This window comes from Cheilinus undulatus, linkage group 20 (assembly GCF_018320785.1).
Source record: "Cheilinus undulatus linkage group 20, ASM1832078v1, whole genome shotgun sequence".
NCBI classification, from domain to species: domain Eukaryota; kingdom Metazoa; phylum Chordata; class Actinopteri; order Labriformes; family Labridae; genus Cheilinus; species Cheilinus undulatus.
The window spans coordinates 33,523,564-33,543,487 of record NC_054884.1 but is presented as its reverse complement, the minus strand read 5'-3'; the positions used below and the strand labels follow the sequence as shown (position 1 = coordinate 33,543,487).

At 40.5% G+C, this 19,924-nt stretch overlaps 1 long non-coding RNA gene across 1 annotated transcript; it reads right to left on the bottom strand.

Annotated features, from left to right (window-relative positions):
* Window positions 1-2,194: 2,194 nt before the first annotated feature.
* LOC121528923 lies at window positions 2,195-12,956 on the bottom strand. The gene is made up of 3 exons (XR_005993517.1): window positions 12,828-12,956; window positions 12,550-12,667; window positions 2,195-2,477 (listed from the first exon to the last, which is right to left on the bottom strand). It is a non-coding gene; the product is annotated as an uncharacterized LOC121528923 (long non-coding RNA).
* Window positions 12,957-19,924: the final 6,968 nt, after the last annotated feature.

Here is a 19,924-nt window from a genome sequence, read left to right as displayed (position 1 = left end):
TGAGCCAGCTCACTGGGGGCCCAGGACCCAGTGAGCTGGTCAAGATGCCGGGTTATGGAGGGGCAGGTGGGAGGATACCTTGTGAGATGGGGCATAGGCCTGGCACAGGCCAGGATGGCCATCAGGAGGCCAGAGCAGTACAGGACCAAGGTTGATGTGGCGAAGTGCCAAACCAACATATGCTCCAATACCTGACCTAACCTGGACCACATTTCTTCATTTAAACAAAAACAGAGAGCCAAACTGAAAGCTTTTCATGATAGTTATGGTTAGGGTTGAGTTGTACTGTATACAATGGCTACATCACAAAAATTAAAGCTAGAATGTTGCTGTAGAAAAGCGGTAGTTTAATTGGACCTCAACCACATTTCTTTACTAAAACAGGAGGAAATAGCCACACTGAAAGCTCCTTTAAGCAGAGAGGATGCTGCATTCTCCTGATTGGCGAATTGCATGAATTTTGGCTACCAGCACTCTCTCTGTTGAAACACTACAATAGCACTAGCCTGTCTAACTTTGGTTAGCACTGGAGCTGTGTATGTCTACTACAACATTTTGTCTTGTCTCGCTGACAGTGGTTTCAAACAAAGAGTTCTGGTTTTGACTGCATTCTGGTGTCTCAGAGCTTCAGTGCTTTCTGGTGAATCAACCCACATTCACACCAGTTTACGAAGAACCAAAGTGGGAGGACCTGATGGACATGGATCCCCACGTCCAGCTCCATTTTTGCCCAAGTCTCTCCTGCTGTCCCGGTATTCCTTCATTTTCTTGAGTTTTGGTGTGGCATTCAGGTGAACCCAGCCATCTCTATCTCCTCCACAAGTTTAGCATATAACTTGCTCTTCCTTGTACTACTCTCCAGCTTTACCAGGAATTCTGTTGATGCTCAGATCGCAACCAAATATTTTGTCTCATCGGCAGACCACGTTTCCACTCGTCTACACAACGTAGAATATGAAGTGCCAACTGTTGATGTCACGGTTCCCGAGGAAGAACCAAGTTCCAGATGAGAACCAACTTTTCAGGTTCTGGACCATTTTTTTTCCTGCCTGCACTGGAACTGTAACGGAGCCCTGCAGGTCAGAAAGGCCTACGATTTGCCCACCCTTATTTTGGTCCTGTCATGGGATTTGCTGCTATCATAAAGTTTTTAGAATAAATGGCTACACCTAAAAAGCAATAAAGGTTAATCATTTATATTCACATGAACCAGATCTTTTCAGTAGTCTGTAATTTGTTTTCTCTTATTTGTAAAAAATGTGGATTAGTGATCGAATCGGTTCTCCCTGGTTTTGTAGAAGTGTATGAATGCTTGTGTGAGGATCTCGAGAGAGTGAAGACTCAGGCTCAGTCATACACACCACAGACTGCTGATAAATGAGCCTGACATGAGTCACATCTCCCCTCACCCTGCCTGCAACCTGTTTCTGTCAGTCTAACACTTCATGCGTGTGAGAGAGAAACAGAAACTGTTTGTGTGTAAAAGAAACGTAATAGACTGGAGTATGAAGAAATCAAAAGGAGGGTAGGTGGAAGATGAGTAAAAAGTCGCTCTGTTATGAAATGTTCGTGGTTTTTATAGTTCCAAATATACAGCGGCATGAATGTGTGTGACGGTGTGTTAGTGTAGGTGTGTGAGTGTTTTCATCTGATCCATCTTCGTGACACCGGCAGGATTAAGGCCCTCCATCAGTCTCTCCAGTCTGACAGCGTGACCCCATGTGACCCCAAGTTCACCTGGGTCCTACTGGATTGTGGGAGCTCTCTTATCTCTGCTACTGTCCTGAGGGGGAGGCGGGGGAGGGGAACGAGAGGGAGGGATGGGAAAATATGGGTGGATGGAGTCTTGAGGTCAGAAAAAAAAGTGTTTCCAGACCAATTTCCAACGTTTGTTTTAATCATTATAGAGCTTTTGTGGCTCTTTTAAAGCTAAATTACTCCACCGTTGTAGAACCCGCACTTCCACTGAGATAGAAGCCTATCTGCTGCCTCTCTGATAAACAGATAGGAGATAATACACAAGACTGGTTTCTGTCTCTGCTGCTGGTCGGTTTCTGCTCATTGCATCATCTTCCATGAGCTCACTGAATTTTTGGCGTGTAACACATCAACCTGCGGATGAATTTCAACCTCAGATTTTAATACAATAAATACAAAATGATCATTTACATAGTTTAATCACAGAGCCCAAGATGTTTTTGGTGGTTAAAGCAGTAATCCGTATTTTCTTCATGACTTTAAAGAAGGAAAACTGAGGCGTCACTTCAAGTTCTTTTCACACAATAGATGATATAAACAGTCTCAGAGCTGTAGGTGAATTGATGGTGTGGTTTTAAGGCTGTAGTTGCCAGCAGTGTTACCTAAAGTCATTAGCAGTGTTGGCGTACGTAGAAACTGCTGGTTTGATGAATGAACTGGATTTTTGGGATTCTCAGCCAGAGGAGGAGTGTGCTGCCAGCCCTCCTGACCGTGAAAACCTGTCAAAATAAAAACAGAGTGGTGTTTAGGTTCTCTCCAAGGGAAAGTGATATTTATTTAGCTCATAATTAACCCTTCATTAGCTGATTTTTGGTCATTTAGGGCCATTTGAACCAGCTGTGGTCACAATACTGGCATAGTATTACATCATAATGCAGGTTTGGCAAATGCATCAGCAAATATTTACCTAGATACACACCCAGCTGACACAGATTATCACTAGCCTTCATTAGATGTCGGTTTGAGTCAGCCAAACTTCTCTTTTTAGCTCTGTTTTGGTCTCCACCAACTCTTGATGGAGCTAAACCTTTAAAGAGTTCCACCCTCCTTGACTACATTCACTAGGTTAGACAAAATCTCTTCTCTTTGGGCTCCTTCCTATTTAAAACAATTAAAAATACAAGTTTTCACAAACTTTTATCTATATTTAATGGATTCAGTTCATTTATAAACCTAGCCTTAATAAAAGAATGAGGACAAAGCTACAGAAGAGTCTGATTTTAAAGAATTTATTAGAATATCACACAAATTCCAAGACTTTTCTTGTTTTATCTTGATGATTTCAGCTTATAGCTTACAAAAAACAGAAATCCAACTACTTAAAATATTAAAATATTGTATAAAAGTCCAAATTGCAAAGGCTTCCTGAGCCTTCATTGCCTCACTCTGGCTCAGTTCACACAGCCACAACCATGTGGAAAACTGCTGACCTGACAAATGTCCCGAATTCATGGAAAGTTGACTGGAAGGGAAAAGTGTGGTATGAAAAGGACCACAAGCAACAGGGATGAGCTCAGCCTTCAGAGGATTATCAAACAAAGCAGATTCAAGAACTTAAGGGAGCTTCACAAGGAGTGGACTAAGGCTGGAGTCCGTGGATCAAGATCCACCGAACACAGGAAATGGGCTACAAGTGTCATGTTTTTAGTGTTGAGCCACTCCTGAACCAAAGACATAAGCATCTCACCTGGGCTAAGGAGAAAAATAACTGGACTGTTGCTCAGTGGTCCAAAGTGTTTTCAGATGAAAGTATATTTTGAATTTCATTTGGAAATTGAGGTCCCAGAGTCTGGAGGAAGATCAGAGAGGCATAGAATCCAAGGTGCTTGAAGTCCAGTGTTTTTAGTTTCCACAGTCAGTCATGGTTTGAGGTGCCTTGTCATCTTCTGCGGTTGGTCCACTGGTCTTTATCAAGTCCAGAATCAACGCTGTCAGCCTTCTTACCAGCTTTAAGGAGATCCTGCCTGTCTCTCAAAACCAAGGAAGGATCCTGGAACGGCCTTTTTTGGAGGATACTGCGTCATTGACTGTTGCTGGAAGACTGTTCCAATGCTTAGGATCCTCAATATGTGGGTGACCCCTCCTATGACGTAATCAGGCACACTCGCTAGCCTATTCCAAATGTATGTTCAAGAGTTACCAGGGAGGACTCTGAGGGACCTGACTTGGGAGAATCCTTCCTGAGAGGAGGGATCCTGGACTTTGAGAAACAGCTTCTGATTTCCTTTTCCAGCAGGACTTGGCACCAGCCTGCAGTGAAGCTAAAACTACCATTAACTGGTCTGTTGACCATGGTATGATTGTATAGACGAGCTTAAAGCTGCTATCAGTGCAACCTGAGCTTCATAACACCCCAGCAGTGCCACGGACTGATTGGCTCCATGACACGAGAAAAGTAATTTGAAGTAATTTGTGAAAAAGGAGCTCCAACCAAGCACCAACAATATTTTGAAATAGTGGATATTTAGATAGAATATATGTAAAAATGTGGCATAATATCCAACTGCATCTGCTTGAGCTATATGGAGAAAGCGTTTTGGTCTCTGGAGCTCTGCTGCATGTGAACTTCATTGGTACAAACTCACCTCAGGTCAGAGCAATTATTCAACAACCAACCTGAGAAGCTCATAAAATCCATTACCTCACCTCACACTCAGCATGTTGGACAAACCAGCAAATTAAACTGGTGTTAATCAATTAATAAATGGTGGAAATACAGAAGACAGCAGCAACTAATGAGCCTTCTCTGAAGAAAAAGTAGTTCCTGGCTCCAACAGTGCAGCTCTCAGCATTTTTACTAATGGCTCTGTTACAAACTCTTGGCTCAGATATGAATATAAAATATCTGGATGTTTGACTGACAGACCGATCCATCACTGAAACCATTTCTGTTCCGACATTATACCAAGACCTGGGATTTTCTGAAAATATCTGATGATCGTTCATATTTTCTGCGAGTATATCAGCAATAATGCACGTGTGGGTATGTGAGTGAGGGAGGGGGAAGGGGGACACCCACAGGTGCTAATAATCACAGATGATGACATATGATTGGAATCAGGTGTTGGCAATAGTTTCCTACTATTGTGAGGGAATATTATCGCTCTCCACAGCTCTGGCCTCTCATCATTTCGCATTGTGTGGGTTGTTTACAGTTTTCCCTCGAGCAGTGAGATTTTCAGAGATTACTGTGGAGGTTAAAGCTGGTTTACAGCACAATTTCTCTATCCAGGCTTAGGATCATTCTTAAGGAAAACCACAGCACGAGCAGGGAGGTCTAAGGAAGGCAGAGCGAGTCGACTGGTCAGTTAAAATGACTTTTTGGCCATTTGGGTGAAGAAGACATGACCAAACCTTCACATTTAGGCTCACAGTTGTGCTGATTACCAACAGCCATCAGCTGGAGTGACAAACTCAGGTGCACCAGATTATCCTGATGAGCAGGGTGAACTGTGACAAAGTTTTGTCAGGAATCTATCCATATATCCGTAACAAAATTCAGAGTACAGTATGTGCAACAAGCAGTAGCCATACTCCTGGTTAAATATTTTCTAGAAACGTCTGAACTTGTCAAACTTTAAGCCAGTCCTGATTAAACTGCGACAATCTTTGTTTTGGGGATGTTTAATTTCATAAATGCAACAAGACATGCAAGACCCTACAGCCTCTAATCTTTCTACAAGATTTTGGAGTAGTTTTGTGGAAATTTGTGTCCATTCATTCTGAGGATTTATGAGGTCAGGCACTGATGTTGGACGAGAAGGCTTGGCATTCTCCTTTCCAGTTCACTCCAAATGCTTGATGAGGTTAAGGCCAAGGTTCTGTGCAGGCCAATCTTCCACACTGAACTCATCAAACCATGGCTTTTTTCGAATTCGCCTACTATACTAGCAGGGCGTACTGATATGCCCAAAATGTAGTATGCAGTATGCGAACAAATGCGAAAGTTGCAGTGTGCCAAAAATACCCGGACGACGTACTGATTCGGGAAAATTTTACAGTATGCATCGGACCAGTCTGCTTTGCCTACTGTTACCCACAATGCAAAGCGCAGGGTCAGAGTTCGTTATGGCAGAGAGCGGCAAAACTTTCACCGGAGAAGCTAAGATTACATAAAGTGCCATTACCTTTTATCTTTACCTTTTTAACATGTACTATAGAAAAATGAGTTGTAATAGGGTCACTGTTGTTTTTGTTTTGCCGTTATGGCTGGTAATGGCTGGAAAGGTGCTGTCAAGTGTGTCCTTTCACAGCACTATACATGCTAAGCTAAAAACAATGGCTATAAAAATCCAGAAAAATCAAATAAAAACACTTCCCAGATTTTTTTTCTGTACGTAAAGGAGTGGAAAACACTGTAGCATCATTTGCGATTGACCAGGTATGACGTATCTGTGTACCAGAAACCAGCTAAACTGGGCCAAACATACTACACAATAATGTCCGACTGGCAGTCATACTGCATACTACTGTCGAACGCAGTGCGCAGTGTGCAATACATACTGCATACTGCGTTTGGCAAGAGTATGCAGTAGGCCAATTCGAAAACAGCCCATGTCTTTATAGTCCTTGCTTTGTGCACGGGGGCACAGTCATGTTGGAATAGAAAAGGACCTTCCACCAAACTGTTGCCACAAAGTTAGAGGCACAGCATCGCCCTCTGCTCAGTGCAGCTTAGGTAGAGGGATGTCAGCACGAGTCTGGTCAGCTCAAAATTCCTGCCCTTTAATAGGGAAGGTTTATGCTGTGAAGGATATCTGGATTTTTGCTTTTGTATTTACCCTGTTCACTGTGAAGTTATTGTATAATGCTGCAGATCCTGTATTCTAAAACAATGCTGCTTTATAATCTTCAGGAGCACAGAATGAGCACAGGATGTTTCTGAATAACAGGAGATATCTGTATCTACTAAAACTGTGCCTCCTCCACTGCTCGTTAGCTACACGTCTTGAAACCAACACACACACACACACTATTTTAATACATAAAGGAGTGAATACATGTGGGCTGTCAAGGTTGGCGCAGCCCATGATAGAAGAGGGCACTAGACCAGTATGAACTGGACCGCTTAAAGACCAACCCAATGTATGGGATGCAGCCCAAGAAGATAAGTGTTCATCTCTTTTGTGTATCGAGGCTCACTTTTCTGAGTCCTCAGCGCTGAGGACATGCTTTACCTGTGACCAGAATAAATGCTGTTGACTAGAGACCGATCCCTCTCTTGTCTTTCTTCAGAGCTTCCAACAAAAGAACAGATTCTCTACAGTTGCCACTCTAACAGGGCTCAAGACAGCAAGTACTGTGCTCATGGTGATTAATACTGGTCTTTATTATCCTGAGATGACTCTGGTTATGAAATGGCGCTATACAAAGAAAGATTGATTGATTGAAAACGTCTTAGTATGCAAAAACATTACAGGGATATTTCAGTACTTTTGAGGTTGGGCCATATGAGGTCCTTCGCTGTAGCAGTGACCTCCAGTTATTTCAGTGTGCACTGCTTTATTTTATACCCAGAAAGCCTCTGTGTTCTGTCACTGTTTTGCAATGCAAGAGCACCTAACTGGTTGCCAAAGCTTGCATTGCAAAATATTTCCGGGTAAGAAATAGAATGCTTCAAAAGTTTTCAATAGTGCGTACGTTTGAGCCAACATTGTTTTGTGGCCCATTTTTACAAAAAACTTGCTAAATTCCGCGGACAAACTTTACCCCACTGTTACGCTGTATAGCCTAGCTTCCTAGCCGGTACAACCAGCGAGTCCTTCTTAAAGGAGAGGTGCTGACTGAAATCACTGGAGGCTAATGCCACTTCTACTGCTATATACCTCATGCAACTCAACTTCAAAAATACTGAAATATCCCTTTAAGGACCCTGTAAAGTGAAATCCAAAACACTGTGGTCTACATGTGTCTAAATTCTGGATTTGGACTGTTAGAACGTGTTTCACCTCTTTCCTGTCTTGGTTTCATGTGGGCGGAGCCAATATGTGGGCTCATGATGTCATGAGCTTTAATTTATTCAACAGTCACGCCCACACCATCCTGGTGTGCCTCATTTTTCATGGTTTTTAAACTTAATTTCATAAACTTAGAGGTGTTTTAGTTGACTGAAATTTGATTTAGGGGTTCATAACACTGTGACCTATCATACAACAAACCTAAATATAGATTCATTTTCACTTTACAGGGTCTTTAAGATTGGCCTTCACTGGAGATAAGGGGTCTAGCCCAAACCCTGAAAAACAGCGCCATACCATTATCCCTCCTCCACCGATGTCACAGTTGGCACAATGCAGTCAGGCAGGTAAGGTTCTCCCGGTACCCACCAAACAGAACATGTTTCCACTGCTCCACAGTCTAGAGTCGGTATGCTTTACACTTGATGCTCGGAATTGGACTTGGTAATGTGAGGCTGCTTAATGACTTTTACACACCATACATACGCCTTAGCAGACATTGACCTGCTCTGTGATTTCTATGTGGTCTTCTGCTTTGTGGCTGAGTTGCTGTTGTTCCTGAACGCTTCCACTTTCTTATAATAGCTCTAAAAGTTGACTGTGGAATATCCAGGAGGGGTGAAATTTCACAAACTGTCTTACTGCAAAGCTGGCATGCATCACAGTACCACGCTGAAAGTCACTGAGCTCCTCAGAACGACGCATTGAGAAACACAAATGTTTGCATAGGAAGATGGCTTAGTTGTTTGATTTTACACACCTGTGCCAACAGGTCTGACTGAAACACCTGAATTAAAACTAACAGGTGTGGCCAAATCTTCTTACCTATATTGTTTTTTTTGTGTATGGAGAAGCTACAGGATGTGACAAAAGATTAAAACAGTTGAATGCATGATAGAAAGTACATTTCTGGATGCCACAACAAAATATTTTCAACAGAGGAAAAAGAAAGCCCTGCTTTTCAGTTAAACTGTTGAATTAGAACAAAAAGTGGACATATCTCCTGAAGTACCATTACTAGAACAATATTACCCTTTTCTATTGCGGTGGTTTTCAAATGAAAGAAAAACATTTGCAGTACTTAACATGACAGTGAACTCTGACAGCATGTGGTGGTTTGAAGAACAAATTGTTCTCCTTGTTCTTCACTGAAAGAATGAAGTTTCTCAATTCTCAGTGAACTGACCCCAAACATGTTGTCTTGTCTTTCATTATGGCTTTTTCAGCTTCCATGCTGGCTCGTGTTATAACAATGAAAACATCGAGAGTTTACCTCAGCGACACCAGACCGCAGAAACTAATTTCCCTGCTGCCACACTATTACCACACAGTGTATAATCCGAGCCAGGCTACTGATTTCATTGGCACCGACTTCAGACTTCAGCTCCAGCCACAATCTCAGAGCGCTGGGAGCCGCGGCGTGACTTAATACCTCACCCATGGAAAATCAATTGAAGGCTGCTCTCTAGTGGTTTGAAGGTGGAACAGCTGAAATAAGCCCAAGCCTTCACTCACAGAACAGATACTTTGTCACTTTGTTGTTTCAGACTGTAATTGGATTTGTGGCTTTCATGATTTCCATGAACACAAACTCAACACAGAAGCACTTTTTGACCTCAAACCAGGGTGTTTGTCTTGTGCTGAAGTCCATAAAATGATGGTCATCCATCTTTTCCTGCAGCTCAGCAGCAGGATGCAACAATGTTTCCATGAAGAACAATCTGAGACATTCAATTGTGTCCAAAATTGTGCAACTGAAGTCCTCTTTTAACTTTTGCTTGAGGTAAATAAATCAATCTACCTTTAAAGAGTAACCTCCCATCCATCATATTTGATAGGCCATACCAAATTTCAGGTTGTTCTGCAAAGTTCTAGCCAAAGAGCTGCATGCTGAGCTTTTCTCTGACCTTTGGAAAAATCAGAGGGATGGGCGATACATCCAAATGTTTTAAAAGGAATATCAGGAAACAAAGTATCTTCTGTGTCAGTGGTTCTCATCTGGTCTAGTCTCACCACAACATCCTAAGTGAGAATTTGTGGCTCAAATTTAAACAAAAATTTCAACCACTTGACTTTATCTCATGCAAACTGTTACAGTTTGGAGTTTAGATGGACAACATATGAATCAATAAAGCTGGGACAAAAATGTTAAAAAAATCCCATCATTACAGGTGAGCTGGGAGGGCATGCATGCATACATTACTGCATTTGACCAAGATAATATGTGGATATTTTTTTTTATTTATCTCAAGGAATACACATATTATCCAAAAATAATGAGTAATCAAGATCTTAAGAAAATGATGAAAATTCACTTGTCACAGCAAATAAGAACTTAAATAAGACTTGTGGGTTTGTGCCAGCTGAGGGCTTCCATACATCAGAGACTTCCTGCCATAATGGCGACCCACTTTTAAGTCCTGGACCACCAGTTGAGAACCACTAGTATATATCGGTATTGTTTATGCTCATGTTTATTTAAGCAAATAGATGCCAGGTAGAATTCTAAGTAAAAAGATTCTCCCTAGTTAGAACCATGAATGGTAGTACGCTTATTGATCTCAAGATAATCAGAAAGTTTTAGTCTAAATGAAAATAACTATTCTATCATTTTAGTTCATTTAGGAGTGTTTATAATTTAGTAAAAATCCATCAGATCAATCAACTTACTGAAATCTCTCCTCTGACCAGTCTGTAACACGAACAGCTGAGCCAATTAATACTATTATTCACACTATGTAGCACAAAGACTGAACGTAAAGCCAGTCCCTCCGCCCAGCCGACTTGGATGAAAAGAGGCAGCAAAAACAAAGAGGCCAAGTGTGTCAAAGTGCCCATACACACAGACCGGAGGACAGAAAGGCAGAAACTACTTTTATCTTCCGCTCCAATATATCACTATTTATCCAAGGGCAGAAGAAAACATGCCCCTGAGACTTTCACATCATAACTGATTTTTAGAGTCTGCATAATTCACTATAATTTATTATAATTTCAATCATGTCGCTCCTGATGTGCAAAGAAAAGTGCGTCAAAATTCATCTCTGAATTATTTGTATTTTCATGCCTTTTATTTGCCTTGTCCTTAATGCGCCGAGACCTTTAGACCAGTGGTTCTCACCTGGTGGGTCAGGGCCTGAAAGTGGGTCGCGAGGCTCTTTCAAGTGGGTCGCGCATATATGAGATGAGAAAAGGTGTGGCACTCAGGCTATAACAGTAAATTCATGTGTATATTTTTTAGGTTTTCCTATGACGTGTAAATTTTAGTATTTGTCTTAAGATTTCTACCTATTTTTCTCTTTTTTTGTTGGATAATAAAGCTGGTTTTCCCAGAAAAACAAGGAAATTCTTAGAGATATTACCAAATCTCCAAGCTGTCGCAGGAAAATGGAGTAGGATGTTAGCATGCAAAGCCTTCAGTAATGAAGTGCTTTTTTTTAATACGCTTGTTTCAGCTGTCTTTGTTCAATAGTTTCTTTCATTTAGGATCCAAACAGCAAAAGTTTTCCTCAAAAACATTTGGAAATCATTGATGTGGGTCGGGATTTCTCTTGAGGGGGAGATGTTGGGTCCTGATGCCTGACCAGTTGAGAACCACTGCTTTAGGCGGATCAAACTAAGTAGGTGCAACGCAATCTTATACACCAAGTATCGGGTTATTAGTATTTCTTAATAATCAAAAATTGCAGGCAGACCCTTAAACACTGTTTATACTGAACAAATACACTATATTGCCAAAGGTATTCACTCACCCATCCAAATAATTTAAATCAGGTGTTCCAGTCACTTCCATGGCCACAGGTGTATAAAATCAAGCACCTAGGCATGCAGACTGTTTCTACGAACATTTGTGAAAGAATGGCTCGCTCTCAGGAGCTCAGTGAATTCCAGCATGGTACTGTGATAGGATGCCACCTGTGCAACAAGTCCAGTCGTGAAATTTCCTCACTCCTAAATATTCCACAGTCAACTCTCAGTGGAATTATAACAAAGTAGAAGCCATTGGGAATGACAGCAACTCAGCCATGAAGTGGTAGGCCACGTAAAATGATGGAGCGGGGTCAGCAGATGCTGAGGCGCATAGTGCGCAGAGGTCGGCTACTTTCTGCAGAGTCAATTGCTACAGACCTCCAAACTTCATGTGGCCTTCAGATTCGCTCAAGAACAGTGCATAGAGAGCTTCATGGAATGGGTTTCCATGGCCGAGCAGCTGCATCCAAGCCATACATCACCAAGTTTAATGCAAAGCATTGGATGCAGTGGTGTAAAGCAGTTAGTTCCAGTGAAAGGAACTCTGAATGCTTCAGCATACCAAGAGATTTTGGACAATTCCATGCTCCCAACTTTGTGGGAACAGTTTGGGGATGACCCTTTCCTGTTCCAACATGACTGTGCACCAGTGTACGTTAGTAACAGTGAGAGTTTCCCCTTTGTGCCAGTTCCACCCACTTTTCTAAATGTCAATCAATATTTCTTTATTCATAATTAGAGTTGTAAAACATGCCTTTCATACAATGATTAATCTGAATTGTGTAGCTAATCAGGAAAAATCTCCCTTTTCTGTCACATTTTTCAGCAGCACATAGAGTTTAGTGATAGCTGCCACTCTTCTAAGTTTTTTTCTCCAACAGGCCTCCATATGGTCACATGACTGAAAGCTATAAAGTTTTGATTATTAGAGATTAAAAAAAGCTGAATATTGAGTTCCATTTTTGTTGCTTTTTTATCAAACATGTTTTAGTGTTATTTGATTTTTACCAGAATCTCATCAAAGTTTGTAACTCTGATATTGTGACAACAATTATATAATATTATATTATGTATCAGTACTCACCTAAGGCATATGGAGATGTGATATTTGGTCCATATTATCCAGCCCTAGTTGCATGCACACAAGGCTTCACCACAGGAAACCAGAATCATCCACACTGAGCTGCTTGTGATCACCTTGGCTATTAAACAGCAGAAAACAGGAGATAAATCACGCTAAATGTCTGTGGGGTCCAAGAATACCAGTTTTTGTGGGTGTCAGGAGGGACTGATCGGATATGGCTTTACGTGTGTGTGCGTGCATGTATGGACAGTAGCGACTATTGTGTGTTCGTGGATTACCTTCCTTCCTGTCTGCCTCGTCTTGTTTCCCAGCAGCGCAGGGCTGGACTTCCTGCTCTGGGAACTGGGTCTCTTTGAAGAGGCCTACTGAGCGCGCTCCCACGAGGGTTGTCAGGATCAGCCTTGGCCAACAAACACCTCAGAGGGGAGCAAAACTCTCCGGGCCAAACATTTCCTCAATCACTGAGCAAACTCTTTGGGGTTTCCACTCCCAAGGCGCAGGGGCACCAACTCCCTAACGCTCAGAGAGGGGAGTTTGAGCCACGCAGAGGAATGGAACTGCTCACACGCAAGGAAGACGACAGCAAGAACACATGTGAGCACACTCCATAAACATGGAGAATGAGTAAACGATCTTAAATCTAGATGCGTGCGACGTATGTATCCAATGATGAAGACACCGAAAAGGGAGGAAACATCACTATAAAGGGGATACAGACAGCTTAGCACATAACTTAGCAGCAGCTTTAGCAGTAAGGATATATTTCAGCAGCTGTGATGTAGGTAGAAATGTGATTTACATTTATAAAATCTCCCCTAATCTTCTCCTGGAAGGAGCATCAAAGATCCTACACAAGAGGATCAAAAACAGGAAGTGTTGTCTGAACAGCAGCATCCTGTTTGTCTGTCTATGGAGGTTTTGAGTTTGTGGGTGTTGTAATAGTTTACTTACATGTTTTATTTGGGAAGAAGGTCTGAAATGCAAAGATCTGGAACAAATTCCCCTGAGGGAATAATAATGATGTGAATTGTTGAACTGTATCATACTATATTGTATCTTGTAGAACACTTTAATGTATCCCATAAAACAGAACCATTTTGATGGCCTGGTATGGTATCATAACGTATTGTATCACATCATATTGTTTCTTAATGTATCGAAATATCATATTGTACCATATAGAATTGTATCCTATCATATAGTATTGCATCACATTGTATTGTAACACTTCAGTTCAGTTCAGAGCTTTATAGTCCCACGGGGGTATATTTGGTTTGCAGAAAGTGACGCAAGAACAGTTAGACATTTACATTAACAAGGTACATTGTAGTCGCGGCATGTAGCCAGCATTGATTGAGAAGGAACCTCCAATTCTCATAAGAAATTTTCATAATAAAGTGCAAAACAGAACATTCAAAATGAATGTAAAATGAAAGAACTACACAATGATCACAGCCCTCCTAAAAGGTCATTTTAAAACACCCTAAAATCATCATCAGTGCCACAAGGAAAGTGCATTTAAGGGTTGTGCATCATGTGAATCATATTGTACAGAATTACATTGTATCGTATTGTGTCTTATATCAAATCATAGCATATTGTACTGTACAGTATGGAATCGTATCATAATGTATCAAATCATATTGAATCATATCATATTGGATCGAATTGTATGAAATTACTGTATCACACAGTATTGTGGCATATGCTATCTTATTGTATTATATTGTATAGTATTGGATTGTATCATATTGTATTTGATTATATAATATCTAATCATATTGTGTTGCATCGTATTGACTCATATTGTGTCATCTTAAAGTATGGAATCATATTGAATTATATTGTATCGGGTACTATTGAGTCAAATCGTATTGCAACGTATAGTGTAGTATCAAATCGAATCGTTTCGTGTTGTATAATGTTGAATTGTATCATACTGTATTGATTTGTGTTGAATCATATCGTATCATACTGTATCATAATGAATTATACCATATTGAATCGTATTGTATTGTTGTGTATTGTATCTTACAGTATTGTATCGTCATTATCATAAGTTAGTTAGTTAGTTAGTTAGTTAGTTTATTGTCATTTTCACAGATTCTGTACATACAGGTATGAGAAAGCATTACAAGATGAACAATTACAAGACACAAAAACACATATCGTTCCCTTCCAGCAATGATTCCAAATAAATGAGGACAATCAGGTGTCAGATCGTATCTTGTTGTAACATATATAGAATTATACTGGATCGTATCAAATCAAATTGAATCATATCACATTGTTTTGTTCTGTATTAAACTGTTTCGTATTATATCATATCGTATCTTATCTTATAGTTCGGAATCATAACGTATTGTACTGTTTTAACGTTAAAGTTTGGTTCTCTGGGACTCTGCTTTCCGTTTTCCTGATCCATGATGGTTTGCATGATAAGTGTAGACTATTACCTTTAAGCAAGAGTGTTGTTAGCAGATACGGAGTATTCAGGTTATTCTGCAAAGTGTCTTACAGTTGCACTTATTTCCCTCATAAATCAGTTTATGTGGGCTTAATATGAAGAAAGCTTCACTTTCGAAATGCCCTCTGTTTGTATGCGATATCATATAGCACAGAAATGTTTTGTTTACTAGTATCTTGTATCAGATTGAATCATTATGTAATATGGAATCATATCTTAACCTTTCATACAGTATTGTAACCTATCCTACTGCATTATTCACATACTATCATATCATATAACATGGTGTTATCGCTGTTACGTGTGACCTCATTCTCTCTTCTTTGCTCGCTGATCTCCTGATACCTCTGCATGCATCACACCTGAGTTCACTCTGCAATCATGATGGCTTCTAGCATGAATGTGCATGAAAGAGTTTGAAAATTCAAACAGAGATCTGAACAGGATTGTGAAGTTTGTGTATATGTTTAGTGCAGTTTATTTGTGCGCTGCACACACATTTCCTTCTTTTCTTTCCTTACATTCAAAGAAGCACCAGAGGATATTGATAAAGCACATTTGCAAGTACAAGGTTTAAAGATTTTTGAAATATGTATATTTTTTAAATTTGGTTTGGGGAATTTTGAGTAATTTGGATGCAAAAACAAAAGAATGGCTCAGTAACAGTTGTTGACTTATGGATATGACTAGCAACACCTTAAAGAGACAAGGTAGTAAATTATTTTATACAATGTAAGAGTAATAAAAAAAAACATGAAAGAAATCTTATTCATAAATTCTACCAAACCAATGCAAACCAAAAGTTCTACATCAAACAGTGGTTATCTTTATGGACTACTGTAGAGGAAGCAATCCTGTGTATTGTGTCTGATTAGAAGCTACACCTAAAGTGAAATACCAGCTAAATACTAAACACATAGTTCTGCAACATATCAGCTTAAATTACCTTCATTTTCTGTGATATGAGATGTGTTTGAGTCCTGAATTGCTTAGAAAGTGGAAATAATAAGAGCAGAATATTCAGCAGACACAAGCCAAAGCATGTTATGAATTGCCAGTGATATTATCCTCTGCATCAGGACAATATGAGCGCTACATTTCTGGGGTTTCCGTTAGAGTAATGTCGGGTTACCAAACGTCTGCCTGTCACAAACCACAGCAGACAAGGGTACGATAAGACTGGAGTTTCAGTGATGTGAGGTGAATTAGTAGTGACAGGCTCCATTATGATAATTACTGCATGTGTACATAAAGCAGAGAAACAGTATAGGGGTTCAGTGTGGGGTCAGCAGCGGAGGGCATGATATCATGTGTGGTAAAATCTGCAGTGCCAGAACAGGCACCAGAAAACAAATGTCTAAATTTAGCCGGCTGACGCTTTTACGATGATGGATTCTGTTCCGAGCGAGTCAGCCCTCAATCAAATCGAGGGGGAAGAAAAGGAAGAAGAGGAGGAAGAAAATAAAAAAGCAAAGGGAGGAAAGAAATTCCAGATGTCAACAGTAAAGTTTTGTGCAGCTCCGGTTTGTGGCCACTGGAGCTTTGTGTACCTGCCCCTGCAAAAGCCATTACCTCCGGCTGCTGCTCCGGGGAAGCTGCACAACAAAGCCAGAGAATTCTCGGAAGCCCTTCAATCAGACTCTCCAACGTCAGGCCGACACCGCTGCTCCCTCTCCTAAGAACACGCTGTTAATGTGACAGGCTGGAGAGAGGGAGAGGACGACGGTGTTTGAATGATCCTCAGGTAAGGTGTAATGTCTGAGTTTGTCTTTAAGTTCTCAGTTCACTGTACAAATGCAAAGCCATACACCAAAAAACAAAGCTGAACTTGAATTTTGTAGATCTAAACCTCTAGTCAGGTGCATTTTAAGAATAATATCTCCCTTTATAAAAACCAGATTAAAAATTCTCAGAGATTACTTGCATATATAAGGTTTAAATGTTCAGGAAATAAAAGACTAAACAATAGGCAGTGTGAACAGACAGTTTCTCATATAGAAAGGAAAGGCAAATGCTTGCAGCCTTGTGTATGATGGGGCTTTATGGACATGGGCAAGGTTACATACACAGTGGGCATGAAATGTATCCCATGTAGCTGATATATGACAGTCTATCTGGAAGGTTAGCAAATTAGTTAGATAGTTTAAAATTTAGTGGGAAGGACTCACCTCCTCACCTCCTACTGAGGTTCAATGCTCTCAAAAAGGCCTTTCCATATTTTGATACCAAGCAATTTGGATCGCCTAATATCAAATCAATTAAATAGTGGAGTTCTGTGAGGTAAAGTGGCATCAAATAACATGAGATTCCTGGCAGATGCACCTTGATATACTCTTAAGTCATGCCCTACATTTGTTGAATGACCCATCCAGCACAGGGCAAGTGGCCTGTGTTATAGACTGCTCCTGGATATTTGCTTCACCTATATATTGACCTATTTTATTTGCACGTCTACCGCCAATTACTGCAGCTTGACTGCAGGTAGTGATCATCATGAAATGATGATGAGGGGAGGAAGCTGCTTGAAAGTAGCAATGCCTGCTCAGTTTGCATCACTAGATATACCAGAGAACCCATTCAGCTCTCTCTCTGGTATGCATATTCTCACCTCACTAATAATAATAATAATAACTAATAATTTAATGGCCACACTGCACAACTTCAAATCTTCTACATTTTTGTAAAATTTGGTTTAATAATGATGATGCATAATAATCCCAGAAATAAAACACACACTTTCTGATCCCTAAAGAGGCCATTTTGCATGATTACCTCTTCTGTTTCATATATCTACTTCAGATCATTTTGCTGGTATAAAAATGCTTTGATTTATTGGAAATAAATTCTGAACTTTTGACTTTTCTTCCAGATGATTTCAAATCGATTCTGTAACAGCTTTGACTTTAAAAAAGCTCTTAATCCTTCTCTCAGCCATTATTAGGTGCATGTTGGGGTTCCTGCTCCTGAAGTGGTGAGTGAGATTGTTGCATGTTTTCTGAGTTCGCTGGTTGTCATACATGAAAGGTTTTTTTGTGGGCCAGATTGTGGTTTCTAAAATCCTCGTCCTGTCCTCAGTCCCGCTGTTAAGTTTGCTTACCACCTCTTTGGGTGGACATGCTTCTAGCCAACGTTTTCCTCCGTTCTCCTTCCCATGAATGAGCTCTGACCACAAACAACCCACCAGCCTGACTCCAGCCTGCAGCATCCCTCCTGACGGGGAAAATGTTCTCCATCACCTTCACTTTGAGCTGAGCTGAACCAGACGGGGCTCGCTGAGTGTTGTATAATGTGATGATGAAGCCTGGGTGGCTCTCTTGAGTATCTAACCCAACATTTTTGCTCCCTCGGGGGTTCGTATGGAGATGTTGTGTAACCACGAAATGAGAGACAACTGCCAAACGAGTACGAGGAAATTCAATGCTGGATCTGTGTCTGTTACTGCACTGACTGCCAGGGATTTTAGCTGTAATCAACTTTTAACCTTTTCTATTTAAATTCACCATGTGCAGTGTTGCTTAATCGTGTAGCATGAAGGTCTTGTAAATATCCTTTTTTCAATGATAGTGAAAATATTAGAGGTTGATAAATATCACCATTTTTACCTTCTAATAAGGCCTCTCAAGTAAAAACTCTGATTTTTACAAGTGTTGCAATTTTAAACATCAGATTCTTTGCAGTCACGTGATTTAAAAGATGCACGAATGTCTGATCGGGTCAGGACAGGGGGACAGCTACAGGGAATGAATGGGAACAGAGGAAAGTTAGTACTCTACAGCTCTGAATGGACCTGTGTCTAGCCAGATGAAGGGAATATAGAAGAGTCTTGCACTGAGCTAAGAGGCTAGCCGAGCCCTTTAAACATCTAAAGCAGCTACTTATTTTGTTATTAACATGCTTTTAATTGAAACGGTGATCTACCATCAGTCGAATTAACCTGGAGTGAGTGACTGATTAATGATGCGCTGTTCACGAATGAGCCAGTTCTACAAGATGGCTCTTTTATGTCCTAGCTCCAGTTTGAGTGCCAGTTTCCTTTCCTCCATCCTTTGTCGTTATGCAAAAAGCCAAACCGGGACCAAATAAAGAGCCGTTTGGGAGCTAAACAACCAGCTCTACTGAGCTGAGCCCAAATGGTTGGGGCGGTCCTGAACCAAACTGGACCGCTTTGTGGAAACGGGTAATATTTGCAGGCTTACAGACAGCGGTTTCAGGACCGCAGATTCAAGACTGTAGAATTAGGACCGGTGTTTTTCTCAACAGTGCCACCAAGTGAGCTGAATGAGCATTGCAATTAAACAAGTTGCTTGAGTAGAAACAACTTTGATAGGCAGGAACTTAAAATTAACTTGAAGTACTTTTTATGGTGTTATAAGTGTTTTCCTTACATTTAATATGACTGTTTTATACATGTTAAGCCATTTCCCCTCAAAGTCTTCAACCCCCATTAAATTCACACACTTTCTCCAAACTTTTCTTCATTTTCCATCAAATACAACATGTTAACAAATAATTTAGAACAAGTGGGGGACAGGGCTCGGCAAAGTCTTCAGGGACACCTGAGGGAGGGAGAAATATATATATAATATTTAGGGTAATGTTAGCTGATTTCAAAATTAGTTCCTTTACCAGTATTGTTGTCTTATCAATAATGTTACAGAATCCCATGCTGCAACATGATGTTCATTTTTCTTAGATTTCCAAATTGTATATCTTGTTTTCAACAGATCAAACTCAATAAGTATGAAAGGTTTTCACACTGGGTCCGTTTTTTCCAGATGCGTTTTTTCTTATCCGTAACCCAAAAAACCATGCACACTGAGTCCAATGCATTATTTTTTTTTGCCTTCACTGCAAAAATTCATAGAACTTGGCAAATTGTTTTGTACTGCAAGCCTGTGGCTGTCACTC